This window comes from Rhynchophorus ferrugineus, unplaced genomic scaffold (assembly GCF_030347505.1).
Source record: "Rhynchophorus ferrugineus isolate W39M unplaced genomic scaffold, kcgeb_rfMv2 rfM4, whole genome shotgun sequence".
In the NCBI taxonomy this organism is placed as follows: domain Eukaryota; kingdom Metazoa; phylum Arthropoda; class Insecta; order Coleoptera; family Curculionidae; genus Rhynchophorus; species Rhynchophorus ferrugineus.
In genome coordinates, this window is record NW_027472583.1 from 51,017,689 (window position 1) to 51,045,287 (window position 27,599).

Below are 27,599 nucleotides of genomic sequence, written 5' to 3' on the forward strand. Positions count from 1 at the left end.
CTTTTCTATTGACCTGTTAGTTGTAATTATAAACATGTGTACCATGTATTTTTTAAATAAATAAAAAAAATTAAACTAGATTTTCCTTGTCGTCAGTTTCGAATCCATTTTAATATGTTTTTAGATCAAAAAAATAGTGTTAAGCTATAACAAAAAATTACTATCGTAGATTGTAAGATGTTAACCAATTTTATGTCTTGTTTTGTTTGACTTTCCTTTCAATAATTAGACACGCAGTTGTTTAAAATTAAACAAAATCCACTTTCAAATCGACTACTATATATCGAGCCTCCATACAATATCGCGTCTGATTGGCATCTATCGAGCACCTGCTATCGCATGTGTTTATACCACACACGCACATACACTTCTTTGTCTTTACACACCTGACATTTGCTTCAACACTAAACCAAAAACGGTGAAATATCAGAAGCACTTAATTCCAGAAAAAAAAGCACACAATCACGTTACCACGATCGGGTACGCTAAAACACTGCACTACACTTGTCGGGGCCGTTCGTTCGTACGTTCCGAGGGTAGTACCACCGGTGGTACTCGGGCTATTCGCGTCGTTTCACTGAACTGGTGTACGTCGTCGAAAATTCGCCACGAGGCTGCGGCGGTACGAACCGGCTGCCAACTGACAGGCGAGAGCCGCGGTACCGCGTTGGTACCGATAGTCACCTGATTGCCGTCTTCTGTTTTCGACCAGTCTACCGTCCAGATAGTGCTGGGAACCAGCGGGAAATTTTATTTCCCAAATGCAGTTATCAATATTGATTGGTGTCTTCGGAGATGTGGAGAAGAATATCGAATCCAATATTTAATCAGCGTTTTATCTCGAGTACAATGAATTAATATAGAATAATAAGTGCAGTATGAAGCCAAAGAATGTCCACTTCATGGCAACGTTTGAAAATGTTATTAAAAAATATTTAAAAATTTTCGTTTTAGTTGTTAAATTAGCGATTTTTACGTTTCTAGTAAGGTTTTAAGGTAAGGTTTCTGTTTGCTTACATGAGATTATCCTAAGAGGTATTTTTACATTTTGTATTGTATTATAGTTTTTATTGTATTAGAAAATGTTTAAAGTAATAATTGTAATTATGGCGTTGTATGAAAATATAGAAATTTTTATCAATCACAAAATGGAGAAACTGAAGCTGCTAGAAGATTTTATTCAACATACATTTCTTAAAATAAATAAATAATTAAATTTAGACCTAGACTAAATATTTTAAAAGTATTATTCACAATTCCTGAGCTCACTGATTGACCAAAGAGTATTTCAAAATATAAAAAAATTACGAAAGTACCGAAGTCTGTGATGGTACAAGAGTTAGGCGTTCATTTTAGAGACTCGTTTTTAATAGGCCTTCTGTGAAGGTTGGATTGGACCTAACTAAATCGTATTGGAAGATAAATTGACAATAGTTTATTATGTTACAATATTATATAATTGTTTATAATATCCGATAATATACCAGATAGCAGATATCATATCTGCGAATGATAAAGACGTGCTTTTGAATTTTATTAACATAACTTCTTTATACATGTTCTGTTTTTAAAGCATTATAATATTATATACTATACCATTTTTAGGGCTCCCGACTTACGACTCCACAGGCTTGAGATTTACTGAGTCCTTTCCGGAATCAAAGAGCCAGGTTAAAAGTGGTGAATACGTTAATAAGAACCATAAGATCATCAAAATGGCGGCATTTCATCAGCCAGAAGGTTGTTTTTGCTACTAATATTGAAGTATTTTTACAGGTCTGAGATTTAAAAGAGAAAAGCAAGGGATGACGAAAGTTCTATTTCTTCAATTTGTGGATTATTATTTATTTATATTCATATTTATTGAGAATGAAGAAGCAACAATAATATTTTCGTACTTGACCAATTTTTTTATCAATATATTTTAGATACATCTTAACAATCATTATAAAATTATATAAAAATCTAAAAAAATTAGGAAAGTACCGAAGCCTGTGAAGGCACAAGAGTTAGGTGCTCTCTCGTTTTTACTGGGGTTTCTATCTGGAATGGACTGGACCTATTACTTAACAACCTAGAAACCATGAAATCAGTTATTGCCCAGCCTGGTTACTGGCATAACTGGGATGTTTGTCCTTGTCAGATTTTACACTCTTGCCTCTGGACAATTACAACTATAGTCAATCATTGTTTTTTAAATTTAAATACAATGCTTTATAACTTGTCAATAATAATAACTCTAAAAAGTTTTTCTAAATGAACAAACGTTCTGTAATTTATTTAATACAAAAAACCAGCTTGAACAATTCTTAATTTTACTTAATTTTTTACCTTTTAATATAAAAGAAATCTATAAAATAGTAGTAATAATATTATGACACTGTAATGTGATAATTATTTTCTGTTCTTATCAAATCAAATCATATTGAATGATAAATTGATAATAGTTTATTAAAATATTTAATTTTTTTATAATTTCAGATAAAATAACAGATACACCTAATTATATTTCAACATATTCGAAACTTCGATGAAAGTTAACATTTGAAATGTTAAATATATATTTCTGTAGATAATATTATTCTTTAAATTTAACATAGCAATATAATATAAAAAACCTAATAAATCGATTTATTTTTTATTAAACTTTGATGTGAAAACAAAAAAAAAACATTACACAAATTACTTTTCATTGTAATTTTATTTGTTTCTGAAATGATGGATCCCCGAAGTTTTCTTGTTCAATACAAGTTAAACTGGTTTTCTATAAATACGGTATGATGTATTTCCCATTTAAAATGTAAATAGTACCGAAAATATAAACACAATACCATAAATATATGTTAATGGCTTAATTTCCCAAAATAACATTCATATATGCGCAAGTCTAATGTAGAATGTTATATTATTTATGTTCTTATTAATAATTGTGTTAAATATCTGAATTTGTTCTTACTTAAATTGTTTTTATTGGTTATGAAAACGTTACCAATAATGTTAAGTAAAATGTTTCCGTCCAGTGAGGTTTGCTGTTACTTTTAGTTGCAAAACTATATCACTTTTTGTTGCTTAAATTGTTTCTGTTCCTTTATGGCGCCATAAAGCCACAAGAAAACGTAGATATATAAAACGTATATGAGATACTTTTTGTTGATAATACTTTATATTTAAAATGTTAAGATACTTAAAACAATTCTATTTTTGGTTGTTTTATTTTTTCCGTTAACAATATTATTATAGTTGTAAATCGAAATTTTGTTATGATAAGACAAGTGTTCGAGCGTAACAGCATAATACCATTAAAGAAAATAAGATTTATTTAGAAAATATTTTAAATTAAAGAGCACGTTAGGGTTTTTTAATTTAGTAAATTTTAACATATAAGGCAGAAACTAGAAGATACTTTCATTGAAAATAATTGTTGATTTTCGTTTATTTTCTACAACCGTTTCTTTTTTATCTACATTTTTCCATAACCTTTTTCCACTCAGACCTAATACCTTGATGAAGTTGAAGGAGAAGCCGGCCTTTGTTCATGTCACTAAATCCATTTATTACACAGGTTTTTTTTTTGGTTAATAATGCTTGAAATTCTTTATTATTTATTTGAAAACTACTATTTTTTAACCATTGGAACCAAATTGTACTTGTGGAATATGTTGGAGCTATAAAAAATGTTTTATAATAATCAGAACAATTTTAGACACATTACAGATAAATTGAAACCACCAAATTTTCCATTAGATATCACACGATAACCTTAAAATTACGTAACAGAGAGATACTGAGAAATTATAGACCCATAAAATAACTTTAAATATTTTACAACAGATGCTGTTACTGTGTGTTAAATTGTATCGGGTATATTTCTAACCAACTTCATGTTGAAGCCTCACGGTCCGGCTTCACTTTCCAGTAAGTGTCACTCGGCGAAGTGTGAACAAATATTTTTTTAGTGCACGAATGGCAGTGTACGATATTATTCTTCAGCATGACACTGTTTAACCACATGTTGTACAACCGGTGAACACAAACTTGGAAAAATTAAATGGGAGTTGCTACACGCCTTATTCTCCAGACATTGCTCCTTTTGACTACTACTTGTTCCAATATATGAGTCGTGACCTGTCTGAGCAGCGTTTCACTTCTTATGAAGATACTAAAAATGGGTCGATTTATGCCTGAATTCCCTGAAGGATGGTAAAAAGTTTAAAGAGAAAACCGATTTTTTATAGTAAAGCTTCAAATTAACAAGAAATCTTTAAAACCAAATTTTTAGGCCTAATATAATTCCTGTTTCCTATGGTAAATCGTTGCTTAATTTATTTTCCTATTTTGGCATATATACACATTTATTTATTTAGTTCCAACATAACGCCAGCGAAATTATTAATTAAATTTTTAATGAAAACGTCTCTTAATTATTAATAACTAATTAACCTTAAACTAATCTCACGTTACTTTTCCTTACGTATGAATATAAAATTTTCTCATTTGCTTAATAAGCGTTTTCGCAAAGTAATCAATGAATAACTGTAGGACATTTTTAAAACGCCTTTAAATAATAAAAGGAGAGGAAGAAGAAGGCGAAGAAGAAAAACCTCAAGAACCTCGTACGTCGTTTATTACGAGGTCAGCCAAAGCCACGGAGACACACGGACCGTCTTTAACGATGTAAATTTGCATTTCCATTCGAACGAAGAGAAGAACCGAAAACAAACAGTCGTCCGATTTTGCATATCTGATATCGTCGGACGGTTGACAAATCAACACCCTGTTCAGATGGGTTTGATGATTAAATAGCGAATTAATGAATTAATTAGTCGGCTCTGATTAATTGCTAGAAAAGAATAATGGCGACGGAGAGGGAACGAGGACAATCTGATATAATGGTGAGATCTTAATAGATGAAAAAGTGAGAGCGAAAACCTATCGTTATGCTTCGTTGGTATGAATAACTTTCTCGACAAATAAAACAAATAATTGAGTTATTTAGTTTATATTTTTTCTTTTTTTGATATACTTTAGAGTCCCCTTTTTATTATATAAATAGGAACATAAATGTTTATTTATAAGAAGTCGTTAAACTCACCGATTGCTTCCGATAAACTTGCGATTTTATATTGATATCATACCTGCGGATGATAAAGACGTGCTTTTTAATTTTATCAACATAATTTCATTATAGATGATGTGTTTTTGAAACATTATAATATTATATACTATAAAATTTTTAGGGCTCCTAACTTAGGACTCCACAAGCTTGAGATTTACTAAGCTTTTACCGGAAAGAAAGAGCGAGGTTTATAAGAACCATCAGATCATCAAGATACCAGCATTTCATCAGCCAGTAGGTTGCTTTTGCTACTAATGCTGAAGTATTTTTACATTGAAAAGCTATGAGATTTAAAACAGAAAAGAAAGGAATGACAAAAAATTGTACTTCTTCAATTTGTGGATTATTATTGATTTATATTCATTTTTGTTGTAGTTGTTTAGACGACGGTCTGAATTAACACTTCACAATAAACTGTATGAGAACAAATCTTGAAACCAGTGTGGATCTACGGTGTTTAATTATGGGGTTACACAAAGGAATATAATATCAACATTATGAACTTATTAAAACAAAGTTATTTGCAGTATTATTAATGTGCCATGGTATATTAAAAATTAGAGAATTCACAAGTATCTAAGAAAGAAAGAGGCGAGAGAAAAAATTAAATGATTTTCGAAAAAACATCAAGAGAGGTTTCATGACCGTAAAATCGTAGAAATATAATTGCTCCACAGCAGAGGTAGAATAAACAAAAACCTATACTAATAATAGCTAATATACTCGGGTGTGAAAACTGTCGTTTTTTAAAACTATGTCAAGTGCGCCAGTGGAAATACATGGTAAATGCCAATAAAGTTTATGACTAAAATCGTTGATTTGATCTTAGATCTTTAAAAAGTTATTAAACAGTTATAGTTTATTACTGGTTTTATTATGTGTACTATTTGCTTTTTTACATTATATAATTTATTTTATATTTAAACTAATATATGATTTTAGATTACTAGAAAGAATATAATAAAAAACTGCTTAAATTACTTAGTATTGGAAATAACATCCAAAGTTATAAAAATTAATATAATAAAATAAAAATTATATTGTTTTGCTATAATTCTCCAAGAAATGATATAACAACGTGAAAAAGTTTATATAAGAAAAGTAATTATAAGAATTAAAATATGCTAGTGGTCATCTTTATATTGATAATAATTAATCTAGTCAGTGGTTTTAGATTACTAGAAAAATTATAATAAAAAACTGCTTAAATTACTTAGTATGAAAATAGGAAATAACATCCAAAGTTATAAAAATTAATATAACAAAATAAAAATTATATTGTCCTGCTATAATTCTCCAAGAAATGATATAACAACGTGAAAAAGTTTCAAGAAGCGATATGTTCACTATTCTGTGAAGACAATTCTCATTATCATATATTCCCGGAATGGTTTATTCTTTATATTAGAATACGTTTTGTTACTTCATCTTTGTATTATATATGCATTTTACGGCAAATATTCAAAATTTGTGCATTATATTATTAATTAGTAAAAATAAATAATAAATTAAATCTAAATATTAACTTAATTTGTACTAATTGTCTGCTCTTAAACCTGTTTTATACTATTTTATGAGCTATTAATTTAATACATGCAATTAGTTAAATAAAAATTTATTAGATTAATTTAAAGATTACAGTTTTATTTATATCTGAAGAAATATATTAATTAAATAATTTGAGTAGTCCGAAAAAAAGAAACCTTATTCAAAATCTATCGATGTTTAGAGGTGATGATGATATACGAAACGTTCTCAGAAATTGAACTGACTTGGCATTTGGATTATGATATATTAAGTGGAAGAAATAATTTATTCATTATATTAGAATGTCTCTTATTATAAATGTTTCTACATGTTAGCTTCATAGAGCTGGAAAAAATGTTTTGTAAAAATGATAATAATATTTGGAAAATCATGGTATAAATAAAAGAATCTTTAAAAGTCAAACATAATATAACATGTTAATACATGTTAAAAATTAATGGTATAGATTTAAAGCTTAGTAACATAAAATAAACAATTTAAAAAAGTTTCCTTTTGAAGATAATTTTCCTTCGACGTTTCATATCGTCATTTAACAAATGAATAATGGACGACGAATTGGAAATGAAGTCATACAACGTGAGAGCGGTGGAGCCTCGTTGCCCAGACAAGATGTAGAGACGAGCATGTTGGCGAAGCAGAAGGAAAAAAATTAACATTTTTAGGTGTTTACATTTTCCGCCTTCGGTGCACCATAGCAAACACTTCTTCGGCAGTTTTCAATGCGAACCTCGAGAGATGCGATGGTTTTTCTCCGTGTTTAACTTACGACGGTTTATTCTAGCTGGTGCCTTCGAGAATGTTCAATATTTGCTCTCGCCTTGGACGTGATCGATTGTTGTTCAGACGGTGTGACGTCCGAGTGGCCTTTTCTCCTACTTGTTGCGTTATTGGATAGTTCTAGTAGACCTTCGACATCTTAGACGTTAAAAATAGTCGTGAGCCACTGAGAAATCGTTATTTATTCATTTATTCTTATTCAGTTCACCATTTTCGGAGTATTTTTATGTCATGATTATAATAATTGTTTGGGTACTAAAATTACTTCTTCAGCTGCACAATAAAATCATGAAGAGAAGGTAAGTAATCGTTTGTCCGTCTATAGTACCTTATGTTATAAGTAAAATAACCTGAACAGATATACGACAACCATTAATGAAACAAAACTCCTTCTCGTTCACTTTCACTAATGAGGTTGCCGTTTTAATTGGCCGTTGGTTTCCCTGGTTCGGAGTAGATATTTTTGTTAATATAAACCAAAATGTATAAATAAAAAATAAAAAACCAAAATATTAAGTCCCTATTTATTATTAGGCAAATTTAGTTTTATAAATTTCGGAAGAATGAGACTGTGTTTAATGTTTTTATCATACTTTATGCAAATTACATACTGTATTAACATATATATATATATATATATATATATATATATATATATATATATATATATATATATATATATATATTTATATATATATTATTTGGTTTAATATCATGTAATTTAATATTAATTTTAAAGTCTAAATTGTATATTTTCAGAAATTTCGTTCTATTACAGCTATAAGGTAACTAAATAGTGATGTGTCGATAATTGTTATATTTGAGCTGAAAAATGTACTCGTATGAGGCTTACCGATGAGGTTACGGTGCTAATGGACTGTTGATGTCTCCAAGAAAGTGTTGCCAAATAAATCAATAATAAAGAAAAATAATAATACTTATTCACTTGAAAAATGGATATTCTTGAACTATGAACAATTCGTTAACATTTACCAACTCAAATTGATATATTTCGATTAATTCGTTCTGTATTTCTTCGTCAACGCATTAAACCATTAGTGTTGTCAGCCGGATCAGCTTCGTACTCATCGTTGTTTATCGATGCAGCAGGTTTCGTACGTCATTTTTCACGTCCTGCCAAGCCGGGAAATAAGGAAAAAAGCTACACAAGACGGAGACGGAGCTACGAAACAAGAGCAAGAATAAACCGCAAGTACCGAGCTTTTAAGCGCGTCCATCGATAATTAAAAAGAGACCTGATGGGTTTCTTCTTAACGTCAATGGTGGACGGATGATTAATAGCGCTTGATGGGGAGGAATTTTCGCGAATTAACTGCGAAAATTGAAATTGAAGGTGTAAACAGGTCTTGATTATTCAATCTGCGCATGGAAAAAATCAGTCGGGTTAGTTTTTCGGTTGAAATAAATCAACGGAAAAGAGTGACTATTAATGTTCAGCAGGATTTATGTTTGTCGGATGCTAGGACGACATATTATCTGGACATCTTTAATACTAGTATTATCTACGTATTTCTTGTCTCAAGTATATATAACATTCAAAGTTTTCAGTCGCCTGACTTATTCACCCTATTATGCTTCAATATTTTTGTTTTTCTCAATACCATTTTCGTTGAACGAAGCATTTTATGCTTTAATACATTTTTTGACTGCTGCTTGCTCTATATATTTTATATTTACCGGAATAGGACTAATAGAGCAATTGATAATACTATTAGTCACTTCTAGTGTTAGTCAATATTAAAATCTGTTGTTAGTTTAGTACGTATTATATTATAGTAATTATTATAAGGTAATTATTACCTTATAATAATTACCTTAAGAATTTTACCTTTTGCTTTAAATATTCAGTGTATTTTTTCATTGAGTTTTGGATCATGACTCTGCTTACCTGAAATTAAAAAAATATATTAAATTATATTATTGTGATTAAAATTATTAATTTTTTCTTGAAATGCTAGTGTTATTCTATCATTTCATAGACATAATATGCATGTATGTATTCATGCATGTATGCTTCTGATCATTTTAAAAAGACGTTTATTGAAAGAACGATGTTGGTTTGGCATCGCTTCCCGAAAATCTATGCCAGCCAAGCCAGGTTGCAGCGATATGAATGATTAACATAGATCTAATTAACAGAGGGCGTTATATCTGGTGGATACGCTATGAGCTACGTTACCTATTACATTATTTACGGTTTGCTAGGACTAACCTATGACCTTTAGTGCTTGGGATTATCGTAGTAGATCTATTTTGTTATAGCTAGTGTCAATACGCCACAGAAAACTACCCTCTTTTTGAGTAAAAAACAATTAAATCACGATATTGAAATAGTTCAAATGGGTTTTTGCAGTCTAAGCGGCCTGAAAATTGTCCAGAGTAGCATCACCATATGCTTCTAAAAGTGCTTAGTGGGCTTCATAGTTCCATAATTAGCGTCTGTTTAAACTAAATAAGTCAATAATGAAATAGAAAAAATAGAAATTTGTTATTTTATAGTTATCCCTGATCAAAATTAAAATTCATGCAAGTATGTAATTTATTTTATATTTTAACATGATTACAATTTATCCTACTTATGTTGATATAAAGAAAAAAAGTTATGGGGTTAGAAATATATTACAAATAGATTTTACTATGTTGAATGACTTATTCTTAAGATGGGATTCTGAAAAATTGTCTATGTACCTTTTCACAGATTCTATCGCCCTTTCGTTGTATTAATATATAGAAGTAAGAGAAAGCTAAATCTGGTGTGTAAAGTGATGGCGAAAACACTTCTTGATCTGTGTGTGTCTTAATGAAATATTTTTCTACAGATATTTAAAATATTTCTCAAGCATGGTTTAATTTATTTATTAATTCTAATACTACTACGTATCCAAAAAATCATTTTCGAGTCAAAATATCGGATTTACATATCCATGAAAATATTTTTCATAAAATATAAATACATTACATACTCGATAACGTAAACATTTGTTAACTAAAACATCACTGTAATGTAAAATCGAAATTCGTTCGCCTATTAAGGCAGAGTAAACTGTAGATTATTTTCCTTACAAACAAGAAAATAATTTTAGCAAAATTTTAGAAAATAATTCATTTAATAATTTTAACTTGATTTTAACGAGCGTCCGCTGTATATTTAATTTTATGATGTATTTAAATGAAAAATATGCATAGAAAAATTTCTAATAAAATAATAATGGATGCAACTAAAGTATTTAGTTGAAAGTTAGTAACGTTATAACAGATTAATTTTAGAAAGACTATAGAGAAATCTTTTTACATTAACTATCACCTGTTAAGCCTACAACATCCTTCAGTATTATATATGTATAATAAGCGATACGTATGGTAATGGTGAATAATATATTTCAATTTCATAAGGTCCACTTAACCGATGGGTTCCATTTACCCGATCCTATATGAATATCGACGGGGTCTTTTGACGGATAAGTTGATTGGCTGTCAGTAACACGTAATTTATGTAATTAGTAATCAACGGACCTCTTAGGCTTAACCATAATACAATCGCACATTTACAAATGAAATTTTTAATGCCAATTTGCATTGGTATGTTGGAACATTTATTTTTCTTGGATGCTATATGTCCCATAAAATGTGTTACGTCTGACTCTGGGAAATGATTTATATTTATTGGATTCTATTTGTAGGCATACAATCTTAATATCTAATGGCAAAGAGGAGATTTCAGCTTCGTTTAAAGATATTATTGATTTCTTATCGGTTGGATATTTATATCAGTATATTTAACGACATAATTAGACAAACATTGTTCTGTATCCAATTTTGAATTTAAGCAATGATGTGCTATAAGAAAAGATTCTTTTCGTTATGATTGAAAAATTATATCGGTTGAATGGTGACCGTGATTCCCTATGCAACTTTCGGGAGTTATTAAGGCATTTTTCATGACATCCAGCAACATCTGAGGCAGAATTTCTTCAATTTCGTGACGAATATAGTCTTTAAGATGTTGAATCGTTTGGGGCTTATTCAGATAAAATTTAGATTTTAAAAAGACCCCTTAAGAAAAAGTCTGGTGCTGTTAAATCCGGAGATTTAGCTGGCCATGCAAAATCACCATTTTGCGAAATAAATCTTCACGTCAATCAATAATTGATTTGTTGAACGAGCTGTGTGTGCTGTGTCCCCATCTTGCTGCAGCCACTCCAGTCGTTGCTCTTCCATTTCAGGCGCAGGAAAATTTCAAATCATGTCTTGGCACCGTTCACCTTGGTCATTTTCAAAAAAATAGGGACCAATGATGTTTCCAGCATGAATACATCATACAGTTGTTTTTATTGGATGTAATGATGATGTTTCATTAATAATTGAGGATTATGTGTTGTTATGTTGTTGTTTATTAACGTGGCCACTGAAAAGAAAATAGGGTTCATCGCTCATTATCAATTTAGATGAAAAATATTCAAATTCACCAGACAGTTTTATGATTGCATTACTGTACTCAACTCGTCTCCATAATAAAATTTGTTCGTCTACGCAACACAATGGTGAGAGGGAAACTGGGCTAAACGTCACATAATCAAAATAACACATCACCTTTGTGTTTTTTTTGTAATTTGAAGCCGTGTTATATTTTGGGTCTTATTATGTAATTTAGTGTGTACTTCTATTAATTATACATTTGGGTGCTTTGAGATTTTTATATCAAGAATCCTACCTATTTTGGGCATGAATTTTACTTAAATTCAATGACCTCATTCTTTCTTAATGTATTGTAAATTACTTTTTAATTCATAACGTCGCGTATTTTTCGGAATTATTTAGATTTAAAAAACATATGTTAGCAGCACAAGAGTGTATAAGCTAAAATATTAAAAAATATTGACAACTTAGGCTTCAGTGCATTAAAAGGTAAACTATTAATTATTTAACTTATTTAACAATTTCTTATAAACTTTAGTTATGTTTTTTTTCAGTAATATTAAAAGTCTTGAATTTAACTGATTCCAAAAACGTTTGCGGTTTGTCAATTCTACTTTCGTAACTACATATTTTTTGTCTATTAAAAATGAATAATTCAATAAATAAAAAACAGATAACAAAGGGATCCTGAAGATAATATTAATAATAGCAGCTCGTAGAAATAGTTATCTTACCTTCCTTCCGTCAAAAAGTTTTCTACATCATATATATTATTACATTCTCGTTAGATTAATTTTCATATTAAGCCTGTAAAATTAAAAAAAAATTGTTTTAGAGAAGTTTTTGTAATGTTTGACTATTTTTCATTGCGCTGTTGTAGAATATCTCTAAAAAAGAGTACGACAGTACTGATGACTAACCAGTGTCAAGGCTGAAAATTATAGTGAAGTTCGGTTACTTAAACTCTGAAAACCTTTTCCGTGGGAAATAGAAAATGGCAAAATTCTGAAGGCAAATTGTTGGACACGCTAGAGTATTTTGAAATACGCAAATAAAAGATATCTTCAGTATTTTGGTTATACAAAGCTACATTGTAGTCAATATTTTGAATACATTTGGAGGAAAAATTGCGAACCGTCACTATCAACTCCTTATTGTATATTTAGCATACAGAAGCGTTCTTTGAATGACAGCTTGACTGAATAAAGGGTAGAATATTAATAATAAGCTTTCGTGTTACTAATACAAATTAATTCATTAATACGTTTTATGATTAGTGATAACTGTCAATGACTTGTTAATTTTTTATGTTTTCAGGTGTTACCACCTCATTTGGACGTCCACTGCATTCTGCATCATCGGTGCCTCTTCGAACATATTTGAAGTCAGCAAATTAACGTATTATTGTTGCTCCTGATGAAGTGGAGGCCTCATAATGCTTTTCATGTATTTTTTCATATCAAGGAACAGTGTTAAATTAAAACACATTTTGAACAAAATAGAGTCATTCTTAGCACAATAACTCATAAACTTATGGGTGAAAACAGACACTAAAATAGCGGTGAATGCAATAAAACTAGCGCCATCTATGTGTTAGGCCCGGGACGAAGGAAGTTAGGACGAGAAGTCATCGAGTATTATTGAGCTCCAAATATATGTAATATTCTAGAGGAACTAAGAAATATGAGTACAAGATAAATTGGAAGCAGAAAATGAAGAAAGGCAACTAAGGATACATGTCTAGTATGACGAATTCATGCGTTAAATAATCCAGAGGTGAAGATAACGGACATAAAATATTAGATATTGATAATAAAGATTCATAGATACAATCAAGAATAGTAGATCAAGCCGGAACTAATCTACCCACTAAAATCAACTTATTGTTTTCGTCTATATTTACATTTTACGAAAATATTTCGGTAAAATATTAAATATTCTTCTGCTTTTAGTCCCACGAGACTTAAACATTCGTATTCATAAATCTTTAAAAAAAAGCTCAGAAAATCCTGGACTGTGTCGGTAGCAAATCAATTTATAATCACCTCATTCTACAACAGCAATAAAATTTGTCAATGATGAACAAATAACCGAAATTTATACTATACGTGCATTATCCGTAGACCATAAACTAGCGAATAAAGCGTTTACTTATCTACATTATAATTCGTATTGGGCCCTTATAAATATGCTAAATTTATTTTTATCGGCATTTTACACAAATTCCTGCAGTCGTTACACGATTTAGTGTATATTTTTACGGATTACAGCACAAAAGTTGGTTCGCTTGCGTAAACACACTGATTATTTTACATAATGCATAATGTAGTAATGAAGGCTTATCGAACTCTTGGATATTGTCAGGCATAACAATTCAAGAATGCTTTTATTTATTTAGTTTTTACTTTACTTTATTATTCACACATTTTATCTCGTCTATTAGCCATCGTTATGTATATATTAGCTGCTTTGATAAGTCCATATTGAGTACTATTAACATTTTTTGTTTACTGGTAATTTTCAGGGTCTTGAGTGTTTTAACTCGTACTCGCAGTATAAAAATATATGGTAGTACTACATGTTTCAACACTAACATAGTTTTAAGGATGATATATTCCGTTTTTTTCTGTGTATATTGTACTCTGTGTGATGAATTTAGGAAATAATTGTTCGTAGTTCTTATGGTTCCTTTGATTGATCTTTATTACAGGAAAGGTGTCACAGAAAAAAACTTTATTTTTAAATATGGAAGTCTAAAATTTGTTAAACTATAATACGTTTAATCAAACAGTGAAAATTAAATGTCTAGTTATGAAAACAATAATTTTTGAAATAAGTTGTTCACTTCTTCACATTCAATCTTGAGCTGATATTTTCAATCACCTGTTGCAGCGTTATGCGGAGAATTGAATTTTCTTTGTAGTTAATTGATAATTTTTGTTAATATAGAATCTGATCATGGCTGGTGATCATGCTTGGTGGCCATTCGATGTTGCCTTAACAACTAATAACCCTTCGTTCGAAACTTATGGTATAATTCGTGGAGAGCACTAAACAAATCGTTTCTGACATGCAGAGAAGCTTCTCCATCTTGGTGGAAAAATATGTCTCTAGTTAAGACACCGCGGTATTCTATCCTACTTGTAAAATATTTTTTTTATAAAATGTATTTATATGTAATGTGATTTGCCCAAATGTGAAGAATTAATAATTGCAACCATCCACTAGAAGCAACAATACTGAGATGACCTGTAAATAATATTACTGACTATACCAAGAAATGGCGAATAAAATTGAATGCTACAAAGTCTACACTTCCAAAAGTCTTCACTTACAAAAAAATAGATCGTCTGCCAGTGATGACACTGAATGTGAAGCTCAAGTAGCTAGTGGCTGGTGGCTAATGGAAATGTTAAAAAAAATGAGCAGGACTTTGTCTGAGGCTCAAAAAATTGTTGTTGTTGTTTCGGCGACCAATCAAAAAATTGTTATTATATAAATATATTTTTATGCCAATGAGGACCTACGGGACGTAACTATCACGTTGCGCAAATAAATCAATATGATACGAGTTTACCAAAACAAAATTCTTTGTAGCATTGTTAACGACCCATGGTATATTAGAAATGAAGACATCCGCAAAGATCTAGAGGTACCAAAGTTTACCTTAGTTAGTTACCCTTTGAACTAAGACAATTAAGTTATGTGTGAAAGTGGGGGGTATATCTATCAAACACTAATTAAAAGATTGGGGCTGAAATCTTAGATCTAGGCTTTTTCAACAATACGAAGGAAATATTCCTATATAGCTGTAGTTAATATTAGTTGCAAATTTTGTGCCATGTGCTTTAAAGAACGTATTTAAATGTATTTATTTTTAGGTATTTTTTATTTCTTCCTTTGATTTATTCCTGGATATTTTTTCAGTTGTCTCTTTCTTTAATTTTTTGTTTGATTTATGGATATGTTCTCTTAGTTTTATTTTTTCTTAACTAATTTAATGCAACATTTTACGTAAATTTTTTGTTTTACGTTTTCTTCTTTTGATGTCTACAATGCTAGGCATTTCTTGCACATTTTATATTAAAAGCAATTTTATAGATTTTTTAAACGGTTTTAGCTACTAATATTCATTGTCTCATTGAAGTTGGAATAAATTCCTTTTAGTAATTGTTACTAGTTATATGACGTTAGATATCTAATATATTTATTACCTAATTTTTTTTATAACTATGGTTTAGTGTTTTAGTTTTAGTTTTAGTTAGTTTTAATAAATTATATAAATTAATTTATATAATTAGTAATATATTTAATTCTAAAAGGAATGCCAAGTATTTTTTGTTGAGAATCAATTTTACACATAAATTTTCCCATTTTACCCTTACTGATTATATATTGCATTGTTACTATATGTATTAATTAAATACAATAATAAAATTTTTGTGAATACATTGGCTGAAAACATTAGAAGGTTGGTGTGATATTGAAATCCCCAATTAAATTGAAATTCAGATTGAAAATTCAAATAATCAGAATAATATTTTAGGACTGCAGACGTTAAGTTCCTTTTCTAATCGACTATTGATGTCTCCAAAATAATCTGTAAAAATCTTAGCTTAATATAAAAAATCTTTTGGATACTGCTTCATTGTTAAAAAATCTATTCACATAAAATTTTTTTCAATCCTTCAACACCAAAGTTTGGCAACTCTGGAACAGGACAGCAGATACTTCAAATATAGTGAAAAATTAATTTTAAAATAAGCTCTGACAATATTTCATTAAAACAGTGCAAATAGTCCTGAAAATTATCAGTTTTCATATGATAAATATAATGATAAGTAGGTTTATTCTCTCGGAATGAAAACAGAAAATGATATACCATATATATAAACATTCTCCCTGTACGATAAAACAATGGATATACTGGCATTTAACCTCTCCATTCTAAAGGCCAGTCATACGAGCCCAGTCTAAGCGGGTCCAGTGTCAAAGGAAAGAAATTGGTCGGCGATTTGAATGGACACGGCGGGCGGTCCGCGGTAAAAATAATAGATGGTCGTGTGAGTGCATTAACATAGAGAAAAAAACCACTATCCACTCACTATTGTTAATGTTCGTGTGACATCTATAGGGTGATTCAAAAATATTTTCGTTTTCTATGATTATATTGATCATATAACAGTTCAATTGTAAAGTCCCGGGCCTGACACATAGATGACGCTATTAGAATTAAATCCATATGTTTTTTAGTTAGCCTTAACCCTCAAAAGATCGCGTGTTGACAAAATATTTCTTTTTGAAGGGAAAAAATACCGTTGAAGCAAAGATTTGGCTTGATGCCAAGTTTCCGGATACTGCCCCAGGAAAATCAACTATCAAGGATTGGTATGCTAAGTTAGTGGTGAAATGAACACCGAAGACGGTGAACGCAGTTGACGCCCAAAAGAGGTTGTTACCGACGAAAACATTAAAAAAAACATAAAATGATTTTGAATGACTATAAATTGAAACTGAGTGAAATAGCAGACACTATAAAGATATCAACTGAACGTTTAGATCATACCATTCACGAAAATTTGGGTATGAGAAAGATTTGTGCAAGGTGGGTGCCGCGCGAGCTCCCTTTTGACCAAAAACAACGAGGAATTGATGATTCAGACCAGTGTTTGAAGATGATCAAGCGTAAAAAACCCGAATTTTTGCGTTGATATGTGATAATGGATGAAACATCATTTCACTCCGAAGTTCAGTCGACAGTCATCCGAGTGGACTGTACACGATGAACCCGCTCCAAAGCGTGGAAAAACGCAACAGTCAGCTGGCAAAGTTATGGCGTCTCTATTTTGGGATGCGCATGGAATAATTTTTATTGACTACCTTGAAAAAGGAAGGACCATCAAGATCGACTATTACATAGCGTAATTGGACCGTTTGGAAGCAAAGGACAAATCGTACTACAAAAATGGTATCGAAAAGTTGGAGGGTCGCTATAATCAGTGTATCTATCACCCTTGAAGGGAATTATGTTGAATAAAAAAACTAATTTTGCGAAAGAAATGTGTTTTACTATGGTAGGCCGGGGACTTTTCAATTGATGTATTAATTATAACTAATAGATCCGACAGACATTTCCATGTTCAAATATAATTGTTCATGCTGATTTTGATTTTTTTTTGGAATACAGGGGCGGTGATATTATGACGATGCATTGATGTTTGACCTGGCAACAACAAAATCTTAATTTTATGTCAGTTTCACCCAAGCACGTAATTGTGGCTTCTTGAATATATTTTTGTATATGACTCGGACTACCAGTATATGATGATGTAAGGATATATGGTACCGATGTTGTTGCTATCAGCTGTTTCATCTACGTCACTCATCATAGTATCAGGCAAATGTATTTAATCTTCAGAATCACTTGATTTTAGAACTTTGCTTGATTAAACCTAAAGTATTGTAATCGCTGACTTTCAGGTTTCGCACACATATCAATAAAATATTGATAAAATAGCTGGTGGTATCGGAGAATATTATTAATTTAGATGGATCAATCAGTATGCGTAAAAGTTGATCGAACTAACTTTCTTGACACCTAGACAATAAAAAGATGAATCAAAGGGTTTTTTTGTTTAATCTTTAGATGATTTCAAGGTTCTCCTTTCCAAACTATCGATGGATATTGCAAAGTACTTTCGGATGATGATTGTCTTTGATCATCTAAACTGTAATGTTTCTGCATTCTATACGTAGATCTTGAATTTTAAATAGAACGTCAGCCATAACAATTATAACTTCATTAACAGTTCGTATATTATATCTTCTTTAATAATAACCTAGTTATCCTTTTGTATTTTGTTTTAAACAGCGTTAAACAAGTGGACTATTTGGTTATGATTTTTTGAAAAAGTATATATATATATATATATATATATATATATATAATGATAAGAATCGTGAGATAAATTTAAGTAATTGTTTTTTAGTCATTCACAATAGGCTTTTATCTAGTTCTTCGTCGCAATATAACATCTGTTGATTCTCAGCTTTGTATGCAAAATTTTTTATTTCATCTTCTGTGATTAGTCATCCAGGTGTAAATAAAAGCTTTTATAGTACCATTTTTTAATTAACAGTGGCTGACGGCCTCAGAAAGTTTGCATATGCCGCTCGCTTCGGAAGATTGAAATCCACCATCGTGGAGAATTTTCAATTAGTTCTCGCTTGTATACTTCTTCTTGTTGTTGTTGCTGTTGTCCGTGTTGTCTTCTTGTTTTTCGTCGCGGAGGCCTCGAGCGACGATGAGGCCGACCGACCAACTCCGTGTGGGTTCTCAATTGGAAAAAGAGAAACAGCATATTGCAAACAATCAAACGGATGGCTAATGGTATGGGAGAGATCGATAGCCCAGTACCTGCGACAATATAATTATCAGATTCTACATATGTATCCTGGGTAGAATTTGTTGTCAATGAAAAATTATATTGCCATTTATATTAGTTGCTAATAATGGTTATAGGGATTCAAGCCTATGAATTTATTTGAGAAAATCATATTTTTAAAGCTTAGCCCTTCAAGAATATGCCATTACGAGATTTTTTAAAAGTTTAACTTATTTTAAGAGATCAAAGTAAAGCTATAATCTATAAAACTACCATCTTTCGATTTACTTTTTTTTTTGAAAGTTCGAATATATCAACAAAATGTCGCGTTCTGAAAGAGCCGTAATACGTTAAAAAAATTGTTTCACTTTTTAATCCTTGTACTTTGATACGATAGAAGAACGAATAGAGAATGCTTATAACAAATATTAAGTAAATAGATTCAGTAGAACTTCAGATTGACATATCATGTCAATCGTCTCTGAAAAAGTAATTTTCGAGAAAATAAAATAAATTAGCTTCATTTGTAAATGTCGCGTCTATAAAACAGCTATATTTTCGAAAATTATTTCTAGAAATCCTATTAAGGGCGTATTTTTAAACGGTGAAGCTTTCACAATATGAGAAAAAAATCAATTTGTTCAATTGCCTAGACTAAAATACTTCCTAAAATTTACGTTTAAGTTACGTTACGTCTGCACGTGGTGTCACTTTACTAATACAGTAAATATCTCCAAAACTAATTTAAATTTTCAAAAATCGTCTTAACGGCATATTACTTAGTAACCGACTGACTTCAAGGGTTACGCTCTGAAAACGTAACAAAAATTGAATTTTTTAAACTGCAATACTGGAATACTGATGACTGACTTATGTCAATTAATAAAAAATATATAATAAGCTAAACTATAAAACTGACGATTTTTGGTGTCTGTCGTATCAAAATTGCTTTTGAAAATGTTCTTTAGATTTTATTAAATGAGTTTAGTTCACTACATAACATTGTTATTTAACCATTCTTATTGTAAAGATGGAATCCTACAAGTGATTAAGATAAGGCTTCCAATATTCTATAAGCTTTCGAATGTTATCTCAAATATTTTGGGATTTGATCTAAAAATTTTTATTAACTAATTATTAGTGTTATTTTGAATTATTTGCTTAAATAATCAAAATCGAACCAAAACCAGAGTATTAAGTAAATATATTCTTGATTACAATGATCAAAAGCCCTTGTTTCAATTTTCAAATCATTTCTCAAGGATGTAGACTATAGTAGATGTAGAAAAAAAACTAAATTCGAGTCAAAACACTTGTCGGTGCCATATGACGTCAGTAACAATGACGACTTTGTAAATATTGAAGTTGAACAAGAAACAATAAATCCAGATTATCGAAGATTCGAGAGAATACACTGAGGTTTGTATCATAAACTTGTTAAAAAATATCGATATTTCTATAAAATCGATAAAAATATATTTATATTTTACCGAATATACAAAAGGTACCAAAAGCGATATTTTTTGAACAAACTGAAACATTTTTTAAACCAAAATAATGTTTTTGTAATTGGATTAGTAAATGTATATAAGTATGGATCAAAAATGTTAAATAAAATATAATTACAAAAAATCAAGATGTTAAGTGCGAAAATGTTAAGTTTTAACGTAAAATTCTCCTTGACATTAATTAAGTATTAGTATTATTAATTAAGTAATTAGTATCAACTTTGGCACAATTCTACAATATAAAAGGTAATATAAAATGTTTTCATAGAAACTAATACACTGTAATTCTAGGCAAAATAACCTATAATAGATTTTAAAAAATATAAAACTATATCACAATTTAGATGATATATCAGTAATATTTTTCCACTTTTTTTTCGCCAAAGAAAAGACATTATTTACAGCCCCAGTTGATTTATGGATGCCGGTTTCTCCATTAATTTAAACAATTCATGGAGCCATTTTTTAACTTAAAGTCTTGTTCAGCAAGCCTCATCGATGCTAGATTGTGCTAGTCGGATGAAGTCAGGTCTGAAGATTGCGACAGGTGTGATAAAATTTCTCACCTAAATGAAATCAACACTTCTTTGACTGGTTTTGCTTGTGAGACGGGTTTTTATACTGCAAAATCACTTTATCATATGTTTGGACGTATTGTGGATATTTTTCAATGTCCAAATTGATGAGTTGTTATCGGTAGTGATCAGTATTAACTGCTTCAATAATTTATAATTTACGAAACCAACCTGGCCCTACCAGAAACAGTGCGTGATCTTGCGACCAAAGCCATTTGGCCTTGCATTTGATGGCCTTTGCCAGGTGATAACCATTATTATTTAGCTTAGGATTTTCGAAACAAGACCCTTTTTCATCATCCGTTACTATTTGATGCAGAAATTACTTGCTTCCGCATCTTTGAAGCAGTATTTTACTGATACTGCATTTTTCGATTTCCTAATTGCCTTCTTTCTAATTCAGAAATTGTGACTCGACTGACATCCAAATTCTCTGGCAATTGTTTTTGAATTTGTATTGGGCTTTGATCCAATAAGTACTGCCATTTTGAATTTTCAAATATTTTCTGCCCACCATAACATTTTAAATGTTGAAATCACTACATTTGAATTGTCAAATCTACGTTTCCAATATTCTTATGGTTGCATGTTCACCGTAAGTGTCTACGATGAAATGATTAGTTTCAGCGGCATTTTTTTTGGTGTAAGTAACGCGTGCCTTAAATGTAGTTTCATATACAAAACATAAGATTAATGTCAATGGAGTAAAGTGACATAGATATTGAAATCCCTTACCAGATAGTAATTACCGACCGAGTAGGAAATACGCAAAGAATTTTGAACTATTCATAAAACAACAGTGCAAGATTTTAACTGTAGAATTGATACATTAAACTGTTTATAGTTTTCAAAAAAGGGACAAACACTTAACACAGTGGAGATTAGAGTTGATGAAGTAGGATTGTTTTAGTGAGTCGTCTGAAAAGAAACTATGATTGTTATTATATCTTTAGTAGCACGAAACATGAACATAATTGAACTTAAACCAATATTTTTACACGAAACATAATAAAAAAGAAAGATATGCCGTTTTTCATGAATATATGATTGGCATAAGTCGACCATGATTTATTTTTGACTTCTAACTGAAAAAGTATGTCACAAGTTGCGAAACAAGCTATTCTATGCGATCGAAAACCAAAGAGAACGATGGATTGTCTCTCGGTTATGCTCCAGCAATAAAACGGAAGAATTTATGGTGACGAAAGGCATAAGATTGCCTCATCTGACAGAGCGATCTGTACGACAAGCGACATCAAAAGACAGTGCTGCGATCGAGCTAGTGGAGCATGTCGTTCGGTCATTATACGAACAGTATGACGTCTTGTTTGTCATCAATCGACCGCGAACATGACATTTCGTGATGTTCCGAAACGTTTAAAAACCATAAACTTGGTGACGTCATACAGTATTATCTCTTTTTTATAGTCATCTTATGCTATTAAGTTCTGTTTGGTCTCTAATTGTTGAGTAATTTGTTGGTAAACAAAGAAACATTTATGTAAGGTAATCATCGACTTCCGTTTGATGTCTCTACATTTAATATAATAATTTTTCTTTTCCGTATTTTTGGTTATAATGCAAATGCCCATCGTTGTGCACCACTTCTAAAGAAACTGTTTAAAATCATGATCAGGGGGGCATCTGGTAAATCCGACGGTTCGTATTTAAGTTTTTTCGTGTAAATTTTCACTGATATTGTAATATTTGATTGAGTATCATAAATCATTGTGTTCCAATTTGTTAATTATAAATTTTTATAATCCCTCTATTATAAATCAGTTAAAACAATGTTATATTCGAGGGAAAGGCTGAATTTCCAAAAGGATGTGCAAAGTTTTCACATATTTTTATCTAAAATAATCAAATATTTGGGTACAATGCTGTGGCTGAGTTGATGTGATGGAAAATCGGAAGTCGTTCAGTGTAAAAGCCATTCAGTTTGCTTTTTAAGCACTATTTATATTATAAAATCCTCGTAGAAATATTGTAGACAATTGCTTCTATGGTGTACAGGTTCGTAGATTTAATTTCCGTTCGACTAATACATTTTTGTTTTTCTAGTTTAGTTAGAACGTTTGTCAAATAACCTAGGCTAGGCAGGGGATCCCGGGGCCGGAAGCGCTCCTTATTTTTTAATCACTGATTTTTATCCATATTTTTTCCCATACCTTTGCTTGGCCAAGCCATTATAATGCCTGCTTGGTGGCGCAGTGGTAAAGGCGATAGGACGGTCCTCCTACTCTTGCGATAGCCACGGGTTCTAATCCTGATAGAGCATGGTCGTAAATTTATGTTTGTGATTGTTTATAATGTGTGAATGTTCTAGGCAAGAGTGTAAAATCCGACAAGGAAAATAATCCCAGTCACGCCAGTAACCAGGCTGGGTAAGACCGGATATCTTCTGGGATGATTTCTAAACTTGGTCACTCGCCAGTCGGTAGGTTTATGCTGAGGACCGTGGTTTGGAGCTCACGTTAAACTTTAGGTCCAGTCCAGATAAACCCATAGCTGGTAAAAGGAGATTTTAAGATATATATAAGAAATCCATTGTAATTATATTAAATCAAATATTCTATTAAATTAAACAACTGTCTAATTTATTGCGTAAATATATAAGACTGAAAAGAGACAAATAAAATATGTTGCTTTGATGTTTGATTTTATCAAGTTTTCAGTGGGTTCATTATTTATTTTTTTTAAGTCGGTTAAATTTTTTATTAAAAATATTATTTTTAAAGACTTTTCTCCTTACTAGATATTTTTTTAATTGAATTTTAATTTATTTTAAGATCCTATGCATAGCCTAAATCATTAAACATATTTGAAATAACATATATATATAAATCTTGAACCAACGACCAACAGTCGGGCTGTAAACAGTGTTAAATTTGATGGGTTGACGTTTCCCTATAAAAAATAACATTTTTTCCTTAAGTAGAAATTAATTATTCATTGTATAGGCATTAGTCATTTTGAACTTGCATTACTTTTGTTGTTTGATTTGATGAAATCTGCTGCCAAAACCCATCAAACGCCTCGAGAAACTTGATAATGCTACTACGTCATATCTCAATTCTTGGTATTGGTTTGAAAGAGCTGTTACTAGTGTCACTAAAAAATAACTGTCAGGAACACCAAGAAAACTCGAAGTCAATAAATTGTAAGACTTAGGATAAGCAATCAAGCATACCTTAGCAATTAATATCAGTTAATTCCAGTTTCCACCGCCATCCATTCCATCCATTGCAGTGTCATCACTTGCTAGACAACAAGAAGAGTTTCTTATGGCATATTCTAACTAGCGAAATTATAACTAACTCGTCATCAACATAACAATGAGCCGTCCATATCAACAACGGAGTGGTATATCATGGCCATAAAGACTTGTAGCACATAGGGCTAAATCAGCAAGGTATATTGTATTGCGAGCTGCTAAAACCGAATAAAACCATTACTACGAATGTTTATCTATGTTAGAAAAGATCAGCAGTATCGAGCAATAGAAACAAAGCCATCCTCTTGGACGAAAATACTCGGACAGGCGTTTCAAGAGTTGTTAATAATATATTGTTGCAGTTTTTTCGACACCGTATCGTCATTTAGCCCAGAGGAAAGGGAAAAAGCTTTTGGTGGAAAATATTTTGATTAATATATATTGTACCAATTTATTTCAATAAATGCCTTTTTAAGGGAAAATATTATCTGATCACATGTTGTCAGTCCAGTATTAGTTTCGAACCGTTAAAATAACTAAGTGACGAACGAGTTTAATAAAAATTTATAACATTATGGTTAAAAACTAATAAGACATAAAATCAGACTAAAGGTTATTATAAATTAATTTCGCCTGTCCAAAGCATCTATGAAGAATTATAGCCTGTTATACCTGAAATTATTCATCTCAAGGGGCTGAAATAGTGAAATTCTTGTATATTCCATTGCGACAGTGCGTCTTCTCACGCATAATTAGTTCTCTGTGACATTTTCATCATAAATTGAACTTCTATTCATTGGATTTCACTCTATCCGAGTAGATATTTCTTAAACTGAAAAGGTCACTTCAATGGCATAATTTTGAGTCGAGTGGTATTACACACAAAATAATATGAACACCATACAATATAATACATCAATAATAGATACATAATGTAATGTAACCCTAATGAAGTCTACGATATAGACTGCCTGCTTTGTACAGTCAAGTTTGGGGGAAGTTACGTGATGATTTGGACGGCAGTATCATAGCATCCAGCTCGTTCTCTCATTCTGTGAAATCATATCTCGACATAAATGATGAAGTTTTTATTGTTACTAGCATATTGCTGCGAAACATTGCCATATTCGAGGATAATAATGCGCACATACACTCAGCCAGAAAGGATAAATCTTGGTCTGACAAGCATCAGAATATCGTCAAACATCTTCTGTGGCCAGCGCTATCCCCGGCGTCTATATAATTAGTAGTAATAATTAGAAGTAGATTTCCATTATTAATACTACTCAGACGTTTTACGAATCTATTTCGATAGGAATTTCTTGTATAATAAAATGTTAGGTGTTCATATTATTTTGTCCATCTCCTTGATCTTCAAGGCTATGAACTAAATTTGGAGATTTAATTTTCATTTTTGCCGATATCAGAACTGTATTCGTTGCATCAGCAAATGTTAATTAATAATATTGACAAAAAATATACACAAAAATATTTTGTATGACCCATATGAAATTTAATATGATATTAATGATCTTTCATCCTATGAATAACTCTCCATCATCTCTTCCTCTGACTTTCTATTTTTTTGTCTGTATTCCCATTAAAAATAAAATAGTACCAATTCAAACAGTCAAGTAACAAGGTCAACTAATATACCATAACAACAATGCTGAGAAAAAAACTGGTATATTGGCAATTTGTAACACAAATAGTTGTCGGATCAACAAATACACGATACAATTATGTTCGCCGGACACTTCAATCGTCGAAACCGTATAAATATCTACCTGTTGGTTGTTCGATGAAAGAGGACGAAAAAAACCAGAAGCAGAACCGAAGAATTCGACCATCTAGGAACCATCCGTGACCGATACGAGAACAGACGAAAAATTGAGTAGCACTTTTCGATTCCGTGCGTCTATTCGTCGATGGTGGTCTTCCTGGGACTTCGACAGTCCAATTCGGCTCGTTTTTCATATGTATCAGCTTATAATTGGTATTTTAACCTGATAAGATCCTTCGGTGTAATTTTGTATACCCCCTGAGTGGTAATATCCAAAATCAACTGCTGTTCAGTGACACTTTTCATGATTTAGAATCGTTTGGTGATTATTTCTTTCTGACTATAATATTTCTAAATATTTTTCACTAAATATAATTAATTAAAACGATTGGGGATTGAAATAATATCGTGTTATAGGAATAACAATTAGAACCTAGTATTAATTCTAAAGATATTAAAAGTTTTTTGATTAATTGTAAAATGATAAACAATAAATGAGTTATTATGTAGTGTTGAGAATCATCGACTGAAATCGACTATCGACTGTTTAGTAATTGCCTCATTTTTGCTATCGACTGTTTCGGTCGCTATTCTTGGTTCCCCTGATTTTACTACTTTTTACCAGTGACCACTACTACTTTTTGTCAGTCGAATGTTTTCAGTCGCTATTTTCGGCCCGACTGATTTTGTTACTATTTACTATAGACTGTTTCAGTCGTACTTTTAGTTACTATTTTTGGTTCTACTTCTTTCATTCAATTGATTTTTAACGTTCTGGCTCCGTCGTCCTAGCCACGACCTTGACAACTATGTACCCAATTTATGCTTACATAGATTTATATTTAATATATGTAGTTTTATGATTTTTTCGGTACTTTGCTTATAAATAACAATATATTGTATATTAATATTATAGTATTTTGGTACGATATTTTTCAAGATTGTTAATGTAATAGGGTAAAAGTTTAAAATTGTGAATGATAAATAGTAAAATATTTTGACTGTTTTTATGGCAATATTAGGTAATATTTTGATTAGTTGATATTTCCGTTCAGTAACAAATAAAGCATTTATATCATTGCATTCAGATCATTTTTAATTACTCTATAGATTGGTTCTTTTCTATGGTTAGGTATATGTCTAATTTTTATATAATATTTATGATTATTGTACATCTTTAGTTTTTAGGTTCTGTTTAAGTTCTATTGTATTGTCTATATTTATTATAGTATATTGTTTAAAAATAGCAATTA

At 30.8% G+C, this 27,599-nt stretch overlaps 1 protein-coding gene across 2 annotated transcripts in view; it reads right to left on the reverse strand.

Annotated features, from left to right (window-relative positions):
* Positions 1 to 27,599, reverse strand: part of esn (espinas) — a 445,040-nt gene that overhangs the window by 161,826 nt on the left and 255,615 nt on the right. The window contains exon 1 of one of the 2 annotated variants that reach the window (XM_076404259.1): positions 387 to 642. The exons of the other annotated variant lie outside the window; for it this stretch is intronic. The gene's annotated coding sequence lies outside the window, so the exon portion shown is untranslated. Of the gene's footprint in view, positions 1 to 386; positions 643 to 27,599 lie in introns of those variants that run through there. 2 annotated transcript variants of the gene reach the window in all.